Genomic DNA, 23,763 nt, shown 5'->3' with positions numbered 1-23,763 from the left:
GACTCAATGGGGTAACAGCACTTATTACCAAGTTTGGCAACCAAAATTTGATCTCCAGAATCTACATGGTGGCCAGAGAGAATTAAGCTGTCTTTTGATTTCCACATTTGAACATTATGGTAGTATGATTGGTCCCCCACCCCCCTCATATGTGTGTGTATCTGTCTGTCTGTCTTTTTTTTTTTCTTCAACTTTCTCATACACACTATAGAAATCTAAGAGACTAGCATGGGTAAAATTCAGAAAATATGAGTGTGATTGCACATTGAGGAACTAGCCAATGACTAATTATAGTTTGCTCATGAGACGGATAAGGTCAACGTGATAAAGGAATAATGGGAGGGACCCATACTGAACAGGACCTATTATGACTTGTATACCTGTGACCCAAGCCTTCACTGAACTTGGATTTACGCTAATTTAACTGATGAGTAAAGTCAGGTAAGTAAGGTCCCAATGAGTAATGCCAAGTGGAATCAATGTGCATGAGAATAATTTCCAGTAATGAAGAAGACAGCCTGACCTTTGACCCAGATATGAATTCCCTGTATCTGCACCAGTGACTTGTCATTGGAGATATGGCCCATAGGCAGAAACTTACTTTATTTTTAATTTTATCTTCTTTTTATCTTTAGTTTACCTTAGTTAATATTATGTTTTTTATTCTAGCCTTGAACTTCTGGTACCTCCTGCCTCAGTCTTCTAATTATTTTGAGACTATAGGCCCACATCACCATCCTGGTGCTTAAAGAATTAATTTTCCATTTATCTATCTATCTATCTATCTATCTATCTATCTATCTATCTGTCTGTCTACCTATCTATTCCAGATAGATTTTCATGCTGTTCAGGCTGACTTTGAGCAGGCTATATAACTGAGAATAGGCTGTAATTCTTGGTCCTCCTGACTCTGTCTTCTATGTGCTGGGACTATAGACATGTATTTCCACATATGCCTGACACAGAGTCACACAAAGTCCTAGGTCAATGCCCAAGAGATAAAGAACACCAAGTAAGAGAAGGTGGTCACTTTCCACAGTTTCTGCAGGTAAAAGCATCCAGCTTTGGCACATCAAGGACTCTTAAATAATGAAGTGCTATTCATTGATCCTTGAGGATTTTCAACATTCAAAACTTGATGTAGGGCCAGACTAGGTGGTATACATGTGGAATCCTAGAAGTTGGAAGGTGTATGGGGCCAGGGAGCTGTGGGATTGGGGGTGGTTCAGAGTAAGAATGGGGTCAAGACATTGTCCAAATCCTAGAAATCTCATCCTGAGATCGACAAGAGAAGGACGGCTCCACCCTGCAACCCTCTCCATCCCCACCCCTACCACCCTGGGCCTGCATGTCCTGGCACACATAGCCCTGCACCCCAACCTTTGCCCCTGCCAGGAGGTCATGTAGCTCAGTAGGCAAGTTAAACTTACTCTCCCTTTATAAGGTCATATCCAGCAGTATTTGGAATTCCTCCTTATGAAAATGAGGCATCCCCAACACTGGCCCCTAGTCAAAAATGTAAACTTACCCCAAAAGCCCCTACCCAGCACCTAAATGTTTTCAGTAGCCGTTGATACTCCCATTAAATGAGCTATCTCAATGAAACCTATCTCCTAAGAGTCTTTCTCATCACTCCTGGCTATTCCTGCCCCACTTCTCCTCCCAGGATGCACCAGTGGTGGTCACTGCAATTGTGCCACCATGAAAGGAAGGGAAGGGGAGCCTGAATGGCAGAATGAAGGAAGGACAGATCAATGACAATCTTCATAATACAGAGCATTCATGGCCATCCTGGGCTATGTGAGACCCCATCCCAACTCCCCCCCCCCAAATAAAAGAATCTAAAGTAAGGGCACACTTGATAAAAACAGAACTAGTCTCATGGCACGTTGAGGGCATCACCAGCACTGTGCTATGGTGTGGAAACCAAACTTAAATAACTGTGGAAAACAAATATCTATGGCACTACTGAAGAGAAAATCTCTGGATGACAGTCAGTGATGTTTGGAGATCCCAAACTGAGTTTCAAAAACTGAATAATCTGACATACAGTTTGGAGTGCATAGGAATGTCACAAACCATTACTATGCAAAACAACTCATGGCCAGTACATTTTCAGGACAGGATAGAATTCAGAGTGGAGCAGAGACAGGCTATCCTATTTAGGCACAGTGAGACCTACCATAGGACACTATCAGTAAGTAAATACATCATGGACCACTCAGCTTCCAGCAGATCCTGACCAGAGAGAAACTGTCAACTAGTATACAGAATCACAATAAATAATCATAATGTTCCTTGTCTTAAACCACTAGATACAAAATGGTATGTCATACAATGAATCTAATTAATAAAGCCCCTAATAATAATTGATGGGAAAAGTTATGGAAGTATGGATGACATATTGGTCAAGGTTCCTGAGGTGCCCAACTAAGAGAAACAAACCTCAAAGAGCAAAGCTACTTATGGAGGATATGGTGGATTTGTATCATATCAATTTAAGTACCTTGAAACTACATTTCCCAGAACTCCATCCTCCATATGGTTCTGGTATATCAGGCTGGCCTAGAACTCATAGAGATTCATTTGGCTCTGCCTCCCATTTTCTTGGATTAAAGGCTTGCACCACCACACCCTGGCCTCCGTGTCCTTTTTGTGTGCTACCATGTCTGTTTCATGTGCTGCTGGGGATCAGACCTAGTGCACACTAGGCAAGCATTGTGTCAAGTGAGCAGCATCTCCAGCCCATGCTTCCATTTCTTTTTAATTAATTGTGTGAAAGTCAGACCCCACTCTCCACTCAACTATGAAGAAATGTCCTGTCCATTGGCTAGATCTGGGTAGGGGTTTGAAGTTTACTGCACGTATTGTCCTTGGTTGGTGCCATAGTTTGAGCAGGACCCCTGGGCCCATATCTGCCTGTCATAATGATCTACTTGTAGGTTTCTAGGACCCTCTGGATCTTTCTATTTCCACATTCTCCCATGCGTCTCTCACCTAAAGTCCCAATAGGATGTCCTCCCCTCTGTCCCACTTTTCTGGTAAGTGAAGACTTTCATGGGACATATCCCTTTGGGCTAGTGTCCAGATACAAATGAGTATATACCATTTGATTCTTTCTGCTTCTGGGTTAACTCATTCATTATGATCATTTTTAGTTCAAGGTCTGCCTTGTCTATCGAGTGATTCCAGGGTAGCCAGGGCTACACAGAGAAATCCTGTCTAGAAAAACTAAAAAACAAAACAAAACAAAAACCAAACATGATATATGTTTGAAGTGGATGCATTTTTTTATTTTGATTATTATTTATTTTATTTGTACTGGTGTTTTGTCTTTGTGTATGGCTGTGCACATTGTATGTGCTTGGTGTCTGAAGATGCCAAAGGAGCGAACTGAATCCCCGGGAGCTAGAGTTACCACCATATTGGTGCTGGGAGTTGAGCCTGGGACCTACGGAAGAGTAGTCAGACTTAATTTCTCTTTAGCCTCTAGTTCTTTGTTTTTTGAGGCAAAATCTTATATTGTAACCCAGGCTGGCCTAGAGCTCGCTATGTAGCCTAAGTTAACTTCAAATTTTACTTTGCTGCAATACTCCTGTCTCAGACACCTGAGGGATGGGATTATAGCAGCCAGCACAACTGGCCTTGGTGTTTCTTCTTTCGATCTTTTCTCCTCAACCCCACCCTTCTCTTCTCCCACCCCCTTCCTCTTTCTTTCTTTTTTTTTTTAATATTTTACTTAATTTTAATGTGCCTTAGTATGAGAGTGTCAGATCTTGGAATTACACAGTTGTGAGCTGCCATGTGGCTGCTGGGAATTGAACCCGGGCCCTTTGGAAGAACAGGCAGTGCTCTTAACCAGTGAGCCATCTCTCCAGCCCCCCTTCCTCTTTCTGAGGTGTGTGCCAGTGAAGTAAAAGTGGCTGGAGTAACACAGCTCAAGTATAGAGGTCAGAGGACAACTTGCCAGTCAGTTCTCTTCCCTCCACCCTAAGGGTACTGTCAGGTCCAAAGGAAACTCAGGACAAAAGGCCAACTGTGGTGCCTATTAGCATACCAAAGCATATGCTGGCCTCCAAACTCTCTCAACAGCACAAATACTCCTTACAGAGTCCACAGTCCATGCTGGCTGGCATCCAGGCTTAGCACTTCTCACCCCTCCTCCTGCCCTAAACTTCTCTACCTCATGGGCGTCCCTTCTCTCAACTTCCCAGTTCTATATAGCCCCGCCACTTTGGCCTTGTAGGCCTTGTACCCTCTTTGCTCTCTTGGTCTCCTGGTCAGTCCTCACTCTTTTCTCTCTCTCTCTCTCTCTCTCTCTCTCTCTCTCTCTCTATTCTCTCCCCTCCCCCTCTGTCTCTGTCTTCTCTGTCTTTCTCTCTCCTCTCTGTCTCTGTCTCTCTCTCTCCCTCTCTCTCCCCTCTCTCTCTCTCTCTCTCTCTCTCTCTCTGCACACACACACACACACACACACACACACACACACACACACACACACAGACACACATATATACTGCTTTCATGGTCTCATGGTCTGGTTCAGTCTACTGGTCAGGTCTACTCTGAACTCTTCCAGATGCCTCTGGCTGTACAAGCCTTCATAGCTACAATAAAAGCCTTCCCCTCAATGATAAATTGAAGCAGTTATGTCCTCACTTTATGCATCTGGTGCTGAAACTCATACTTTATACAGGTACCAGGGACTGAACTTAGATCATCAGGGTTGGAAACTGATGAGATTATTCACTCCAGTCTTTGTGTAACTATCCTCATTTTTGGCAAAGGATAGAATTTGAGTCTCCTGACAGGCACAATGGCATACGCCTGTAATCCCAGCACTCATGGAAGCAGAGGTAGGCAGATCTCTGTAGTTCTGGGCCAGCTTGGTCTATAAAGTAAATCCAGGATAGCCAAGGCTACACACAGAAACCCTGTCTTGCAAAAACAAAAAGACAAAAACAAAAAGAAAAAGAGAGAAAGACAGACATACAGAAAGAAAGAAAAGAAAAGAAAAGAAAAAAGAATGAGTCAAGTGTATCATAAAAAAGAAAGGAATTAGAGTCTCCTGTTTGGGAGTGCACTTCTTGCATTTCATCCTCTTGCCACTAGGTAAAGGTGTAGGCCAGTAACAGGCTCTCAACAAATAGTGACTTCCTGCTTGACACATTTCTTCTTCAGGTAATAAAATTTTCACCCTGTTCAAGGCTGAACTATAACAGAAACTGGAAGACAATCTCCAAAATGTGAGGTTCTCACGGAAGTGAATGTGGTATGAGGAAAAGTCCTAGTTGGAACAGAGGGGAAATCGCGTGTGGCTTTGGGCATGTAAATACAAGGAAAGAAAGCTGAGAAACACATCATTATTGTGTCATTTTCAATATAAAGAGCTTCTTTCATGTGCTAGGCACTCCTTATGTAATGTGGGCGTGGGTGTTAGGTTGAGAGGACAATGAAACTAATAGGGAGCTTATTTATGATTTTCTCCTAGCAGACTGGTAGGAACATTTTTTTTTTGTTGTTACCCTTGCCTTACCTATCTTCCCATTCTACATACCAATAGGAAAGACAGGGAGTAATACAGCGTAGTTGAAACCACACTAAATAAAAGCCCAGTACCCATGTGTACTTTCCATGTTATTTAAATATGTTACTGCTGCTGATGACATACCCTGGGGAGGTTATGTAATCTGGTTGTGAAATGTACAACAAAGAGTGGTAGTATCTTTACTGGCAGTTGTTATAAGATGAATATCCTCTCCTTTGCATTTGCTCAAAGTTGATTATCAGCTTACCCATTAACTTTGGAATTCAAATAAAAAGGTGCATTAACAGAAAGATAGGTGTTTTTGTGATAACAAAATCCAAAACAATACAACACCCCCAGTCCAACTTGAAGGAAGTTGTATTTCCTGAGTTAACTGATATACATCTTTAGTATTAAAATCTGAATAGTGTCATGCTTTCTCCCCCACTTCTTTTATTTCATGGTTTATTTTTCCTATCTGTGTGTTGTTACTATTGGCAAAAATGTTTGCTCTGTTTTCCCTGACTACTGATCAAAGCTAGTTAAAGGTACTTCAGCAAGGAAGAACATATTGAGAAATCACAAATCATTGTTCTGTTTATATTTCTATTGTAAGTGTTAAATATTTGTGTTAAGGAAAAGGTGGGTACTTGTGATCACCTTTTCATGAAGGTCATTCAGTGAAGCACCTTCAAATTTATAAGGATATAAAGCTCACTTTGCTTTTGTAACAGGAATCAAAGTTCAGACAGTGCTCTAACTTGTACAGATTTTTAAGTTAATGAAGGACTAGGAACATTCCTTAACAGTTTTTTATTTTATTTGTTATTTGTGTCTTTCTTGGCCAATGTTTTATAGATGATGTTTGCTGTTCTTTGGAAACTAAGAGGTCGTTATGGAAAACCAGGTAAGGGAGGAGACAAAAAAGTACTTGGGTAGAGGAAATTAAGTGACTCAGCTGTGTTACTGAAACTGAAATTCTGTGCTGTTCACTGCTAGACTGAAAATCTCTGAGACAGATATATGTTAAAAGAAAGGTTTATTCGAGGCTGGTCTTGGGGACAAGATGGGGACTTTTCTGTCTCAAAGTTCCATCTTGGCAGCTGGGAATGTAACTCAATGGCAGTGTCCTTGCCCAGTATGCTCATGACCCCAGTTCTGTCCTTGACACTGCCAAAACAAAGCAAGTCTCCATGAGGGGCAGGAGTGGGTATAGTTTTTGTGGAACACAAAAGTAGTTATAAAGAGACAGTGAGGAAAACCACACCTTACCAGGGCTGAGTCTTTCTCTCTGGAGCATTGACTCCTGCTTCTCTTTCAAAACTCTGTGGAATGCAAAGCCAGGGCTCCTTGAGGACTCTGGGGAATGGACAGCAGTTTTGTACCGCCTGAAACACTGCAGTTAATTTTAAAAAGGAATGTATATAGGACCCAGAGTGGATCTAAATTTGTTCTTATCTGCAGAAAACTAGTGACTAGTCCTCACAGGTAGAGGAAATCTATCAGTTAGCTACTGTGTATGCATAGAACCTTGCTTTCCTAGCATGGTTCCAATACCACCATTGAAGAAAACAATAAAAAATTTTTCAACAAGTTGAGAATCAATCTTCCTTCCTTCCTCCCTTCCTCCCTCCCTCCCTCCCTCTCTCCCTCCCTCCCCAATCCCCCTCTGTTTATTGTACTGGGGTTCTAGGGACTACATCACTGGAAACAGAAACTATTAATGTTTTTATACATTGTAATTGCACATAGGTATTTATAGAGTCAAATATGATATGTTAATATATGTATGAATTGTGCAATGATCAAATAGCATATCCAGCTATTTATTGAAAGCCAAGTCTGTCACTTTAGCACTCAGGTGGCTGAGACATGAGGATTGTTATGAGTTCCAGGCCACCCTGGGCTAAAGAATGAGACTCTGTCTTCAAAACCCAAACAAAAGGGAGGATGAGTTTGCTTGGTGGGTAAATACACAGGTTAGCAAGCCTGATGAACTACATTTCATCCCTGGGATCAACATGGTGGGGAGAACTGACTACTAATCTTCCCAGATGCACCAAGGTGCTCACTAGTGCCTGTGCGCATGTGCACACAGCAAACAAACATGTATACAAATAAACACAAAACAAAAATAAAAATAAAGAAAAGGATAGAGCAATTAAAGAATTAAGAATACAATTGCTTCCAGGGCTCAATTTAGGTACAAAGTGAATATATTAGGTTTTCCTTCTAACTGAAATATTACATCACATTTGACCTCTCCAGACAAATCACTAGCATTCCACACTCTCAGCTTTGCATTGGAGGCTTTTCTAGTCACAAAGCAGATCTTTTTATTTTAAACAACAACAACAACAACAAAAGAGAGTAGGGAATAGGTGAGAGAAGGATGGAGCATGGAATGAGGGAGGAAGATGGAAAAAGAGGGAGTAGAAAGGACAGAAACCAAGATTATAGTGGGAAGCCAAATGATGGCTGCTACTGCCCTCTGACATGCTTGTGACATCTCAGAGTGGCACTGGGAGTTGTTTCATTTTAAAAGGTGCAATAATAAAATAGCTTTGTGCCATTAACCAGGCATGGAAAAATATTTATTATGAGATATTCAGTGAGCACTCCGCTGTAAAGAGAAGCAGCTCTTATCCATAGATTCTGTGGTAGGCATGGTAATGGTCTCCCAAAACTGTCCATATTCTAATCCTCAGAAACTATGAATGCATAGTCTTACATACTAACAGAAAATTAAGGTTTCAAATTCTACAATGGTGAGGCAGGCATGGTGACACAGGCCTGGAATCCCAGCACTATAGAGGCAGAGGCAGTGGGATCTCTGTGAGTTCGAGGCCATCCTGCTCTACAAATTGAGTCCAAGACAGCCAAGGCTACACAAAGAAACCTTATCTTGAAACAACAACAAAAAATTTTCTACAAAGGCTAATAATCAGTTGACCTACATGGGGAAATTAGACTACCTTACTTTTGCCAGGCTCAATGCAACTACCAATGTCCTGAACAGTGCCCAAGGGTGACCAAATAATAAAAGGTGAGAAAGACCATACTGACCTGTTGCTGCCTCAAGCAATGAAGGTAATCACTGCAGCTAGAAAAGATTAGAAGAGGGGCTGGAGCGATGGCTTAGCAGTTGGAAGCACTGACTGTTCTTCCAGAGGACCTGGGTTCAATTTCCAGCACCCACATGGCAGCACACAACTGTCCGTAACTTCAAGATCTGACAGCCTTACATAGACATACATTCAGGCAAAAGACCAATACACATAAAATAAATAAAAATTTAAAAACAAATAAAATATAAGAAGACAATTCCACCTAAGGATCTCCCCAAACTAGTGCAATCTTACTACACCTTGATATTTAGTCCAGTGAGAGACATTTTGAACTGCTAATCTTAGAATTTTAAGATTATAAATGTGTGTATTAAACAACAAAGTTTATGTTGTTGTTTTTCACAGGAGCCACAAGAAAACCAAACAAGTCCCATATGACCAATTGGTGACATTTATATTTTTACTTCATTGAATTTTAATAAATTGGTTGTTTTATAATACATACAAGAATATAAGAAGTTTTCTGTTCTTCCTTACCAACTATGTTTGCTGGGATAATAAGTATATTAGTCATACTTCCCCTGGCCTTTTTAAATAAAAAAATTCCAATTTGCAACCTAATTTTCACATGATATTTCACATGAATATAACTTATGTGAAAGTTGAAATATGGGGTCATGGTGTATACATCTCCAATCCCAACACTAAGAAGACAGAGGCAAAAAGACTGCCACACATTTGACAATCACACCTATGAGGCCTGTTTAGGCTACATAGTAAGTCTGAGGACAGAACCAGAGACACATAGGAAGACATTGCCTCAGAAAAAAAAAAGTAGACCATGTTGGCACATGCCTATAATCCAGTACTTAGAAGAAAAGAGAGTCAAGGATTCAAAGCTAGTCTAGGCAGCATAATGAATTTGAGTACAGCTTAGAGTGCCCTCCTTCTAAACAAGGAAGGCAGACTTGGGTATCATACATTCTATCTCAGCACCTGAGAGCTAAAGCAGGAAGATTATTGGAAGTTTAAGGGTAGCCTGAGTTACATAGTAAGTTCTAGACCAGACTCAACCCATGCATATGAGACAATAAAAAAGCTAGCAAGAGAGAGGGGGGGTGGAGCCTAAGATGGCAGAGTACTTATGCAGAATGCATAGATTCCAGAGATCCCCAGCGCACATAAAGCAGGATTGGTGGAAGTGGTGGTGAATGAACATCTGTAATCCCAGAAACGACATGGTAGTGCATACCTATCATTGTATGGCGTGAGAAGTAAAGACAGGAGAATCAGACGTTAATGTTCATCCTTAGCTACGTAGCCTTTTAAAGATTCGCTGCGCTATATAAGACCCTGTCTCACAGTCTACACCAGGAAGATAAAGCAGTAAAATTGACTTGTAGGCCATTCTGGGATGCTTAATAAGAAGCTGACTCAAAAATAAAGCAAAAGTTCTGACGTAGTGGGGTCCCAGAACTTGAGAGGTGGAGGCAGGAGAATTAGGACTTCAAGGTTGTTCTTGTTAATTAGTGAGTTCTAGGTCAGCCTGGGATTTACAAAACCCTGTCTAAAAAGTGTTTTTAAAATAAACTACTAATCATTTCTCTGTCTTTTGCCTAGGATCAAGTATATAATATTTGTTCTCTTAAGTTTACTATCTGGTAATATCCTCTGTCTAAGGACAATACATTAAATGGATTTGGGAGATTGGAGAGGGAATATAATTTGCTTCAACCACTCTATATTGTGATCTGATATTTCAGTGTCTCTATGACTGGTACCCTCTATGGTTCAGGAGTGAGGGTACAGGTGGTAAAATATAAAAGTGACACTTTTTTGTAATCTTTTTGTTTTACATTACTTATTGTTTTGTGTCTGGTTTTGTGCCACGGTGTGTATGGAAATTACACACTTGAAAGAGCTGATCCATCATTTACTATGTGGGTTTTGGGGTTCATTCTCAGGTCTTCAGGCTTTGCAATAAGTACCTGCTGAGCAATCTCACTGGCCCCTTGTTGTTATCCTTTGCTAGTGAAAACCAATTTTATTTAGTGGCATGGGCTTTAGTTTGAAGACTTATTCTTTTCAGAACATAAGCAATGCTTCAACATTTGGAGCCAAACTGCTGGGCCAGTGAGATGGCTCAGCAAGTAAAGGCGCTTGCTGTATAAACCTGACAATGTGAGTTCAATACCCAGAATAAAAATAAAGGTCAAAGGAGAGACCTGACTCTTCTGTCTGGCACATATGACCCCCACCGTAGCAACATGCTCACACATATAAACACATAAATATACTAATAATAAATAAAATAAGGAGGTAAAGAGCTGGATGATGGGGTAAGTGTACTTATTATTCCAATAAAGGCCTATATGGTAGTGTGCAGCCATTTGTGTCATGTGTTACACATGCTCTGGCACTCGCTTCTGAATCTTTGGCACTAGGTATGCACATAGTACACACATATACACGCAGGAAAGACATAGAGAACAGAAATAAAGCTTTATTTGTATTTTTTTTTTTTACTTGTCTGAGACAGGGACTCACTATGTAAAGCAGACTGGCTTTGAACTCACAGAGCTCCTTCTGCTTCTGCCTCCTGAGAGCTGGGATTAAAGGTATGTGGACCACACTGAGCAAAATAATTAAATAATTTTTTTAAAAAATCATGAAAATAAATGAATCAAATAAAAAATTGAAGTCAAACTGCTAGTTAGCAAGTTCTAATCTGTGTCTTTTCAGTTAGGTTACAGGACAACTAAGGCATTTCTTGGAAAAAAAGAAACCATTAGAATGCTAATTTTCATTTTGATATTGTTTTTTTCCTACTATAATTTCCTGTAGAGTAGTATAAATTCAAGAAGGGTACATGGTATCATAAAAAGCAGAAAATTGCTAGCCTGGTCATTTATTAACTATGTGCTAATAGCACATTTTAAACTGTTTGAACCTAAAACGAAGACAGGCTGTCACATGTCCTTGGCAAGGTTTCAAAGGACATTATGTATATAAAAATAGCCAAATATGTTATCAGATAGTCCCCATCTCTCCTTTTCTTTTTAGAGAGAGAAGGTCTCACCATGTTGTGAAATCTGTACCATAACTCTCAGTAATTCTCCAGCCTCTTCTGAGTGCTGGAATTACAGGCTGCATATCCCCCCATGTTCACCTGTCCTCCTCTCTATCGCTATCTCTATCTCTATTACCCCCCCTCTCTCTCTCACACACACACACACACAGGGTCTCTCATATGCTAAACTAGCATTCTACCACTGTACTACATTCTAAGCCCCCAAATTGCTCTCAAACTTCTGTTTTTCATGAGTGTGTGTGTGTGTGTGTGTGTGTGCATGTGTATCTGGGGGGGGCACATGTGCCACAACACACTTGGGAGGTCAGAGGACAACTCTGTAGAGTGGGTTCTCAGGTTGGTGGACTTATACAGCAAGTACCTTTACTTAAAGTGAGCCATCTCACTGTTCCTTGTTTGTGTTTTGAGACCAAGTTTCACTATGCACTCAGGCTGACCTTGAACTCCTTATGCAGCCCATACTGACCATGAATTGGCAGTCCTGCTTCAGCCTATGGAGTGAACTACAGGCCTGTACTTAATATATTTATTTATGTACTTATTTAACTAGTTACTTACTCTGGGTTTTGAAACAGGGTCTCACCCTGCCTCTACGGTTGGCCTCGAATTCACAGCAATCTTTTTGTGTCAGCCTTCCAAGTACAGGGATTATAGGTGTGAGCCACTGTGCCTGACTTTTAACTTACTTATTGTTACGTCTCCAGCCTGGGACAAATGGCTAACTGAGGTTCCATTAACATATCAAAGCAGAGCCAGGCATGGTGTCCCAGGCCTATAATCCCAGCACTCAGGGAGGCAGAGGCAGAGGGATCTCTGTTAGTTCGAGGCCAGCCTGGTCTACAAAGTGAGTCCAGGACAGCCAAGGCTGCACAGAGAAACCCTGTCTCAAAAATCAAAAGCAAACAAACAAATAATCTCTCTCCCTCCCTCTCTCTGCCAGGTTCTCCCTGAACGTCTCAGTGCCCGCCTGTTACAAGGCCCTACTGGCTGGCAATACCATGCCCCCTACCCTAAATTTTCCAGCCTAGGAGCTGGGCCACCCTTCCCCCAGATGCCTGTCCCTACATAGTAAAACTATTTTGGTTACCTGGCCTTTTCATCAATTCTCTTGACCTAGGCTGCCCTTCTTGGTCAGCAGCTCCTCCCTCCTCTCCCCTCTTCTCACATAGCTCAGCTTAGTCTGGTCTTGTTTACCCTGGACTCTCCCAGATGTCTCTGCCTCTGGCTATGCTCTCCCTTTTATCTACAATAAACCTTCTCCTCTACTACAACTAGAAACAATCATTTACCTTCCTTTTTTATTTCTTTTTTCATTCAGTTATAATGTAAAAAAAAAAAAAATGAAGCACTATCCCCAAGGTTCTTTCAACACATTCTATCATTCAACACTGTTAACCAGAACAGTATACATTTTAAAATACAGTATTATTCCTCAATAATTGAAGTTACCACTTCTTACTAAAGGTGTTTTCTATAAAGAAACAATTTTTTGAGATAAACAGTCTTATCATTTGTTATAATTCTTTTAAAAAAAAAATAATATATATATATATATACAGAGAGAGTGTGTGTGCTTGGTATGGTGGCACATGCCTTTAATCTTAGCACAACAGAGTCAGGGGTAGGCCTGTTCTACATAGAAAGTTCCAGAAAAACCAGGGCTATGTAGTGAGACCATGTCTCAATAATAATAATAATAATAATAATAATAATAATAATAATAATAAATAATTCAATATAATATATTTTAGTTATATTTATCCCCATTACTCTTTCTTATACCTCCCACTACATTTTTTAGAGGGTCTCATTGGATAGGCAAGGGACAACTTGTTTTATGTCAGAATGTAGCACTACTCTATTGTTTGGTAGTTGCTATTTTAAAGGTATACGACCAGAGTGACTCTGGTACAGAAAATAGAATTTCATTTAAATAGGCCAATTCTGTGGTACACATTTTTAATGTCAGCACTCAGGTTTAGTCAGGTGGATCATACATTTGGGGCCACTCTTGGTTACCCAGTGAGACTCTGTCCAGAACAAAACAAATCAGAAAACAACAAAAGAGTACCAGTCAAGTGATTTGCACAACTCCTCTACAATAGTTCTTTATGCTTACTTTCCACGTTATGACATTTTCGTTGGCTCCCACCAACTCCTCCACATTAGTTGTTTAAATAGGTTAGAAGTCATCCTGCTTCCCGCCTCCGTTTTTTATTACCTATGTGAATGGCAGTGCCAACCATTGAAAACAGATAAGAGGTCATGCAAAGGAATGAAAACACTAATCTACCTATTAAACATGGGAGTTTGTATAGCTGCTTTAAACAGAATGTACTTTAAAGCAAAAAAGTGTAAAGGTCATACCATTTTGCCCCTTGTAGGTCCTAAATTTTCTCTTGGAACCTCTGTTTGACCTTTTGCTCAGTTCTCCACTATCAGAGAAAACCAGAGTTGAGAGGCAGAATGTAGAGGAAAGAGCACTTCTTTGGCATCAGAAAACCTATTTCGGCATTTTTGTTGTTGTTGTTGTTCTGTTTCTCTAAATTTGGTTTTCTCTAGAACAGCCATTTAAACCCTGAGTCTTGGTTATCTTCTTTATATACACAAGTTAATAACAGCTCATGAAAGTTTGCCAGAATATACAACAAATATAAAAGCATTTGTGTATTTATATATTTAGGTTATTAATTTATCAATGTATAAATATAAATATTTAATGTCTTGGGTCTTTTGTCATTTAAAAAAATAAGTCCCAGGAACTTTGCCTGAGCTGCTACTGGCACTGCTGAAATGACTTCTGCCCTTTACTCTCAGGATTCTGTCTTTGATAAAACTGTTCAGAGGCTTGGTGGCACAGGTTTGTTATCTCAGGATGTGGAAGGTGGAATTCAAGGTCACCCTCAGCTATGTATGACCTTTTGGCTAGTTTAGGATCCATGAGACTGCCTTTAAAAGTAGTAAGCCATTCACAGAGCCCTTCATGCCACCTACATTTACTTCTGTTTAGCTTTTACTAAATGTGGCAATTCTCATTTACCTAATACAATTCCCTCTGAAGCAACTGGAGTCTGTCTTTCCTTCTTTCTTTCTTTCTACTATTCTTTTTGTTTGTTTGTTTGTTTGTTTGTTTGTTGAGACAGGGTTTCTCTGTGCAGCCTTGGCTGTCTTGGACTCACTTTGTAGACCAGGCTGGCCTCCAATTCACAGTGATTCACCTACCTCTGCCTCCCGAGTGCTGGGATTACAGGTGTGCGCCACTGTGCCTGGCTGCAACTGGAGCCTTTCAAGAGGAGAAGCAGTAAGAATTTTCATCTTATTAAGTCTAGATAACATACAGGATGCACAAGGGATAACTAATAAGAGGGAAAGTGGAGAAAAGCTGGATAAAACAAGCACTGTTTCTACCACTACTACTACCACTACTATTGCTGCTGCTGCTGCTGCTGCTACTACTGCTACTACTACTACTACTACTACTACTACTACTACTACTACTAATAATAATAATAATAATAATAATAATAATAATAGAAGCGAGGTGTGGTTGGTATATTCTTGTGATCCTAGTAATTAGGAGGTATAGGCAAATTTCCTTCTGTAATAATACTGTGGTATATACCTATAATCTCAATAGTCAGGGACAGAACAAAGAGAATCACAAGGTGAAGTGCGGCCTCAGCTGCATAGGAAATACCAGGTGAGCCTCAGGAAGTCATCAAAACCATGTCTTGCTGAGTGTGGTGGCACATATCTGAACTCTAAGAACATGGGAGGTGCAGGCAGGAAGATGGGCATTTAGGGTCATCCTCAGCTACTTTGTTTAGGCCAGCCAGTCTCATGATTTATACCTGAGACTCTGCCACAATCAAACAACAATAAAAAAACAAAGACTTTCAAAAAGGGAATGGAAGAGAAGCTCATGATTGAAGAATAAGAACAATTTGATAGGCAGAAGTTAGAAAGAGAATATATTAGATGAAGGGAACATTAAGGTCAAGGCCAAGAACAGGGCAAGAGCAGGATGTCTTTGGAGAATGAAAAACACTCACATTTGGCAGTGATTAGAGTACACACAGGGAAGTAGTAGGACAGAGAGAGACAGATAAGTAGGAGCTTACTTTGAATTCAGAGATGAGGAAGCTTAAAGAGTTCGCAGTCCTGTTGGGACTGTTCCCCTAAGAATGGGGGGGTTATCTCCTCCCCTACTTTTAATACAGTCAGGGAACCACCTTCTTTCCTCTGATAGCAACTTACTTGCATCAGGAGCCTGTCTCAGGATGATCAGAGTGAATCTCTGTGGTTTACTTTTTACCTCTTCCTCCCTCTGTTACTTTGTACTCACTAGGTCTCTGACTTTCTGATCCTGAATCTGCTCCTCAATCATATAAGCCACTGTGGTAATGAAGACCTGAAATCACGGCAACCCAGAAGGCTGAGGCAGGAGAATAGGACGCTTGAAGTCTGCTTCGGATACAGAGTGAGTTCAAGTCCAACATGGGCAACTTAGGAAGACACTAGAATCTCAAATAGAATTGAAAGAAAGGGGGCTGGGAATATAGCTTTTAAAAAGGTATGGGACAGGGGTGTAGCTCAGTTGGCAGAGTGCTTGTCAATGATAGGCAGATTTGGGCCCAGGGGTCCTGCTCAAACTAAGGCACCAGCCAAGGATAATACAGGTGGTAAACTTTAAACCCCTACCCAGATCTAGCCAATGGTCAGAACATTCTCCACAGTTGAGTGGGGAGTGGGATATGACTTTCTCACGTACTCTGGTGCCTCACATTTGACCATGTCCCCTGGAGGGGGAGACCTGGTGGCACTCAGAGGAAGGACAGCAGGTAGCCAAGAAGAGACTTGATACCCTATGAGCATATACAGGGGGAGGTAATCCCCCTCAGGAACAGTCATAGGGGAGGGGAATAAGGGGAAAACAGGAGGTAGGGAAGAATGGGAGGATACAAGGGATGGGATAACCATTGAGATGTAACAAGAATAAATTAATAATAAAACAAGATAGCACTTCATTCTGTAGTTTCAGCCTCCTCAGAATGCATAACAATCCTGCATTAGCCTCCTGAGTACACAGTACAAATGAGTCACCATTCCCGGCTCCTTTCATTCATTTAAATGTCAAAATTTTGACTGTTAGCAACCTTAAAGGCCTCTCTTAGAAACAAATCAGTCCTACCATCTGCATGTTAGTCTTCTATTTCTACTAGTCACCATGATTATCATCAGTATTGGTCCAATGTAGATACCTAAGTCATCAAAGGGGAAAGGTATGCCAGGTGGCACTCTCGACTTCAATTCTTCAGACTTCCTTGCATACAGACATGCCAAGTTCATATTATGGAGCACTTACACTCCTGACATTGACTTTGTGATTGGTTAATATAATTGGCTTCACAGAATAAAATTTGAATGGAAGTGTAAAGGTGAAGCTTTGATCCTAGGTTGGGGTAGCACATTTTTTATTTATCCCTCTGCACTTTTTAAAAAAGAGAATTTGTTATGTAGCTGTAGTGGTTTGAATAATAATGTTTCCCATGGGAGACATCAAATATCTGATATTTAAACACTTGGTCCACAGTTGATGGCACCCATTTGGGGAGGTTTAGGAGATGCAACATTACTAGAGAAAATATAACCCAGGAGATAGAGGCAAGCAGATCTCTGAGTTCAAGGCCAGCCTGGTATACAGCAAGTTTCAGGTAAAGAACAGCTTGGGTCCAGGTGTGGTGGTTCATGCCTTTAATCCCAGCACTCAGGAAACAAAGGAATGCATATCTCTGAGTTCTAGTCAGTTCTGTTCAAGCAGTTTAGTCAAGAGTGAGTTGAGAGGCAGTGCAGTGGAGTTGAGTTCATGACAGTTCAGTTCAGAGGAAGTTTTACCAGGAGAGTTTTATAGAAACAGGTTGAAGAGAAAATAAGCTATACAGAGGTGAAGACAGAAGGAGCCATAGAATGAGAAGGAGCCAGAAGATTAGAATAGATTGTTAGAGGTAGAATGAAGCCAAGCAGAACAAACAGTCTGAAGTTGAGAGAAGCCAATTAGAATCAATCAGCTTGGAGCAGAGTTTTGAGCCAGAACAGCTGAGTTGAGCCAGCCAGCCAGAATTCAGAAAGAGCTAGAAAGGGTGAGCTTATTCAGCCATAAATCTTAGAGGCCGAAAACATTCTAGTCCTAGACTAGATTGTATGGAGTCTAGAAACTTCCCAGACTCAGCTTAGGATAGCAGAGGCAGTAAGCCTCTGAGATGACAATTAAATCAAGCAAATAAAAGTTTGTTTTGTTTTGTTTTAAACTTGACCACTGTATTTTGTCACTGCAACAGAAAAAGAACTAGTACAGGAGCTGGTACCAGAGAATGGGCTGCTGCTGTCAAGAATCTGACAAATTTTTAGAGGAATGTGGAAACCTTTGGAAGTTTGTTCTAGCAAAGTGGCTAAATGCCAAGCGCAGAGCTTAAAGAGCCTTTCTAGTATGAGCCTACAAGGCAGTAGAGCTGAGAAAAATGTGGACTGTGGAGGCCCAGCTAAAGAAGCTTCAGAGGGTGACAATTAGGAACTGGGCCAGAGGCTGGTCTGTGATGTTTTGGCAACAAATCTGGTTGTATTCTGACTTTGCACTAAGAACTTGACTGAGGCTAAATTAAGAATGGACTAGTTTCTTCAGTGAAGGATAGAATTGAATTCATTGCATTGTTATTATTAATAACTCTTATGCAGGTTTACAATGAGAAAAAGCAAAAAATGCTGAAAGAAATACAAAGTGTACAGTTTGAAGAAAAATAAGGAACACTAGGAGGCTTAATGTTGAAGCAAGGCTATGCTGTAAGAGATAAATGGACTAGTACCATTGGGAAGATTCATGCTCAACTCTGGAATAAAGGAAGGGCAAGACTCCACCTAATTAATTTCTAACCTGTGAAAAAGAATGTAAGTAGCCAGGCACAGTGGTGCATGCCTTTATAGTCCCAGCATTTGGGAGGTAGAGCTGGGTGTCTCTCTGAGAGTTTGAGGCCGGCCTGGTCTACCAAGTGAGTTCCAGGACAACCAAGAAATCCTGTCTTGAAAAACCAAAAAAAAAAAAAAAAAAAAAAAAAAAAAAAGGTAATTCTGCACCTGTAAAGCAACTGAATACTGAATTAAAGTTCTGTTGCTAATGTAATTCAAACTGGGAGGAGCAGGGGCCATCCCAAACTAGCAAGCAGCCAAATGTAACTGTGTCATCCACACAGTTCTGGCTTTAGAAACATAAAGGAAACAAGAGTGAAAGGGTTCTGTATTCTTCATCCATTGTTTCACAGAGCCACGAAGGCTAGCCAGTGTGTTTGGCAGGGGATTCCATGAATGAAGGCCCTTCAAAGGAAGAAGGCCATGAAAGACCATTGCATGAAGCTGCTGAAGTAAAGTCTGGATTGTAATGGAGGCCCTAAGATACTGGACATGACAGTCATGGGATATCTGGCAAAAAAGCTATAAATAGGGAGTGGAACCAGTCCATAGGAGAGATGTATGCTGTAATCATCAAAGTTAGAGGGGCAGATGTAACTCAGCCTCTTAAAACTAAAGTCCCAGAAATAAGATATGGAATTGCGGGGGTTTGATGTTTTCCTGCTGGGTTTCAGACTTGCTTTGGTCCAGTAATTCCAGACTATGACTCCATTTCTTCATTTTAGAAAGGCAATGTATGTTCTGCACTAATATATGTTGAAAATATATTCTGATTTGTCAGTGGTGTTAAAAATAAAAGATTGCCTTGATTCTCAGAAGATACTTTGAACTTGTAAATAGTGTTGAGACTGAAAGATTATGGGGACTTTAGAAGTTGGACTAAATGCATTTTGCATTCAAATTTGGCCATTAGGTCTATGGGGTGGAATCTAGTAGTTTGAATGAGAATATCTGATCACATGGCTCCCTATAGGTAGAAGAGTTAGGAATATTTAGATGACACAGCCTTGCTGGAGGAAGTACATTATTGTGTGGAAGCTTTGGGATTAAAAGCCTTGTATAACTTCAAGTTCACTTATTCTGCTTTGTGCCTGGGATTTAATATGTGAGCTTTCAGCTTTCCACTCCTCCCACCATGTCTGCCTCTTGCTATTATGCCTCCCCACCATGATGGACTACTGTCTTTCTGGACCCTTACGCCAAATTAACTTTTCCATAAATTGCTTTGGTCATGCTGCTTTATCACAGCAATAGAAAATTAGCTGATACAGTATCTCAGGATGGCTTTAAACAAGTGATCCTCCTGCTTCAGCTTCTTAATTGTTTGGATTATATGTGAGTGCCACATAGTCTGGAATTACTGGGCCAAAGCAAGTCTGAAACCCAGCAGGAAAACATCAAACCCCCCAATTCCATACCTTATGTGTGGGACTTTAGTTTTAAGAGGCTGAGTTACATCTGCCCCTCTAACTTTGATGCTTACAGCATACATCTCTCCTATGGACTGGTTCCACTCCCTATTTACAGCCTTTTTTTTTTTTTTTTTTTTTGCCAGATATTCCATCTGCCCTTGTGCCATCACCAGGAAAATGTATACAAGAAAAAGCCTTCTCACTGACCCGAGGATGATGAGAACACATAGAGCCAAATCATTCAACCCAAAACATCACCTGCAGTGATTAAAAAGGTCATTGTAGATTCTTGGGCCAGAAATAGGAACATTTAGCTGAACCTGGTCTAGATCAAGAAAACAGCAGCCAATAAACAGATACATAAACTTCTTTCCCACGCCATCGGTTCCATGCCATTGCAGCTGGCCAGATCAAGATGACCATTTGATGCTAGGCAGTAGGCAAATATTTCTTCATGAGGGCTTATATTTATAGGTAGATTGTAATCAAAAGATTCATCATGCCTTGCGCACTTTGAGGCTGAGGAATCTTTCGGAGCCCCGTGTAACCAGATGAATGCTTGAGAAACCTGATCTTCAGAGTGAAGAAGGAAAATAGCCAAGAAGATGAATTTCAGGATGTGGAGAGGTGGGGAAGGGTGGGTAGATTCAGTTGAGTCTAGACTAGCATTAGCAAAGACGAAACTTGCCTAAGCTGCAGGTCTATGTCAAAAACATTGTATGAGTTGCCATCACAACTTTCCCTCATCTCAGCTGGGTGAGGTAGTATGTGGCTATAATCTAAACTACTTGGGAGGCCAAAGTAGACTTGCCAATTCAAGATCTGCCTATATAAGAAACATTAATGGGGCACAGATAGAAGACATTCTTAAATTCCATGTTTCATTTATAAAATAATAACATCAAAATTTAAAATCTCCATTGTAGTTCATTTCTTGTACATTATTTTACAACATTAATCCTCTGCATCTGATTGAATCTGAGTTTGTGTTATATGTGACATTCCACTCCTTCGCACATGCAGAAAGGTCTCTCCTAGGCGTTAAATTTTATCCCTAGCACAACAAAGAAAAAAAACCAAATGGGACAGCAAGATGGCTCAGCGGGTGAGTTTGATTTCCAGAACCTATGTAATGGTAGCAGAGAAGCAACTTTACAAAATTGTCCACTGACTTCCACACATGTTCCACACGCATGCATGCATGCACGCACACCATCTAGACACATTTCTCAGTTGCTACCTTATTTTGTATGTGTTATTTTATTTTGTTTTTTGAGACAGTGCTTTTCGGTGTAACAGAGTCCTGACTGTCCTACAACTCACTCTGTATACCAGGGTGGCTTTGAACTTTGAGATTTACTTGTGTCGGCCTGCTGAGTGCTGGGATTAAAGGTATGTGCCATCACGCCCAGTGCCCAGTGTACACACCTATCTCAATGACAAAACAACCACATGTGTAATGAGTATTCCCTTAAGTGGTGAGAATGTAAATTCACTGTGCACCTGGGATCTGTAGCCGTTTTTTCCACATAAACAAACCCCCTTGAAGTTTAGGAATTTAGACAATCTTGGGGATTGCTTGGGAGGTCTGGGATACTTAGGATGCCCATGGTATCACTGGCTAGGCTGAGCCAAGAGGACATGCTCGGGGCTCAGTCACATCTGTGATTGTTAAGCGAGTTATTCTGAAGAACGTTCCAGGTAATGATTTGTCTCTGCTCCATGGGATCTGTGATTCTCAACTGGCTAGTCTAAGCTTCTTAACATAGAACTCTAGGATTCCCAAAGGAGCAACAAAGAAAATCTAACCCCACTTAAGAAGCCTTTAAAAAATGTTTTAACATATAATAACTACACATAATAGACTTCAATATGTAGTTCTGTGAATCAAATTCAGAGCCTCACATATGCTAAGTGTTAGACCACTGAGTCACACTCCCAGCAGGAAGCTCTTTTAAAATCTCTATTCATGTCCTCTTTACTATTGTCCCATCAGCCCAACTAGGTCACCAGGATAAGCATGGCATCGAAGTGAATAGGAATTAAGCTTTATGGAAGTATAAATACATTGGAATCAACTATCAACAGGAAGGAATTACTGATAAAAGAGGAAGAGCCTTTGAACAGAGGCCAAAGATCAGTGGAGCAAGAAAACCACCAGTTTATGGTAATTATGTTTTGGTTTTAATGCTAGAGATCGAATTTAGGGGCTTGAATTTACACATGCAAAGCAAGCACTCTACAACAGAACTATATACCAGGCCTAGAGCCTCAGCTTCCGTTTCTCTGTCCCTTCATTTCCTCCCTCTTTCCTCATTCTAGGATTACCTAGAAGTCCAGATCCTCCTATATCTGCCTTTCAAGTGTTGGGATAATAGGCACATACTACCAAGCTCAACTCTTTTTGTTTCAAGACAGACTTTCTCTGTGTAGCCTTGGCTGTCTTGGACTCACTTTCTAGACCTGCCTCCCAAAGTGCTGGAATTACAGGCATGCACCACCATGATCAACCACAAATTCAACTTTTTAATTTCCCTTTTGAGTCAGGGTCCTTTTCCCTATAGACTCCAGGATGGCTTTAAACACAGTGATCCTTCTGCCTCAGCCTCCCAAGTTCAGGGAATACAGATATGAGCCACTACACTTGGCTAACTTCAGCTTTCTATGGTGTTACATTACACATCTTTGGAGGATATGATATTTGAGTCCACAGAGATGTGATTCTAAAGCTATGGAAACACTTCTCTAAGCAGTTAATCCAGAATAGATGTATTGGTGATTGCCTGTAATCTTAGAACTCTGGGTACTGAGGCAGGGGAGTTTCTGTGATTTTGAGACCAGCCTGGGCTACAGAGTGAAACCCTGTTTCAAAACATCAAAAATAAATATAGAATTATAAAATAACTGGGCTGAGGCTGTAGTTTAAATGGTAAAATGCCTACTTAGTACATGGGAGGCTCTAGCTTCCACTTCCTGAGTGCTGAGGTGACAGTATTACGCAGTGCTGGTGATCACACAGAGGGCATTGTGCATGGAGACAAGCACTGCATCAACTGAGCACATTCCAGACCTACTTTCTAAGACTTTTACTTTAGGCTTCTTGATAGTTTTATGTAGCCCAGACTGGCCTCAATCTTGCTATGTACTCAAGGACAATGTTAAACTCCTAAGTCTCCAGCCTCTCCTCTCAAGTGCTGGGATTATAGGCATGAGCCACTACACCAGGCTCTGTTGTTCTTCTTTTAGAAAAACATCATTATAGCAGAAATAGCAAGTAAATACGGAGACTGAAAATAATTCCCTGAATATAATCCACATCACAGATTTCCTTAATTAAAGAAATCTTTATTCATGTGTATATGTATGTACATATGTATGTGCATGTGGGTACATGTATAAGAGGACATCAGATCCCCAGAGCTGGATTTCCAGGAAGTTATGAGCCACTCAATATAGGTACTGGCAACTGAACTCAGGTCCTCTGGAAGAGCAGCAAGTACTTTTAATCACTGAGCCATCTCTCCAGCGCTATAGATCGTCGTACAATTTTGTTGTGTTGTGTTGTACTTGTAACCCAGGCTGGTCTAGAATTCGCAATGAAGAATGAGCTAGGTTCAGAGCCATAGCAATGTTCCCGTCTCGGCATCCTACATGGTGGAATTACAGGTGGGAACTACCATGGCCATTTACAAAATTTATTGTATTCGA

At 40.8% G+C, this 23,763-nt stretch overlaps 1 protein-coding gene and 1 non-coding gene across 4 annotated transcripts in view; one reads left to right on the top strand and one right to left on the bottom strand.

Annotated features, from left to right (window-relative positions):
* Positions 1–23,763, bottom strand: part of Tasl (TLR adaptor interacting with endolysosomal SLC15A4) — an 83,914-nt gene that overhangs the window by 48,511 nt on the left and 11,640 nt on the right. The window lies entirely within an intron of this gene.
* LOC127186112 (U2 spliceosomal RNA) lies at positions 10,189–10,378 on the top strand. The gene has a single exon (XR_007830343.1). It is a non-coding gene; the product is annotated as a U2 spliceosomal RNA (small nuclear RNA).

This window comes from Acomys russatus, chromosome X (genome assembly GCF_903995435.1).
Source record: "Acomys russatus chromosome X, mAcoRus1.1, whole genome shotgun sequence".
In the NCBI taxonomy this organism is placed as follows: domain Eukaryota; kingdom Metazoa; phylum Chordata; class Mammalia; order Rodentia; family Muridae; genus Acomys; species Acomys russatus.
The sequence above is the reverse complement of the archived record's forward strand: the minus strand, read 5'-3'. Positions and strand labels throughout refer to the sequence as shown.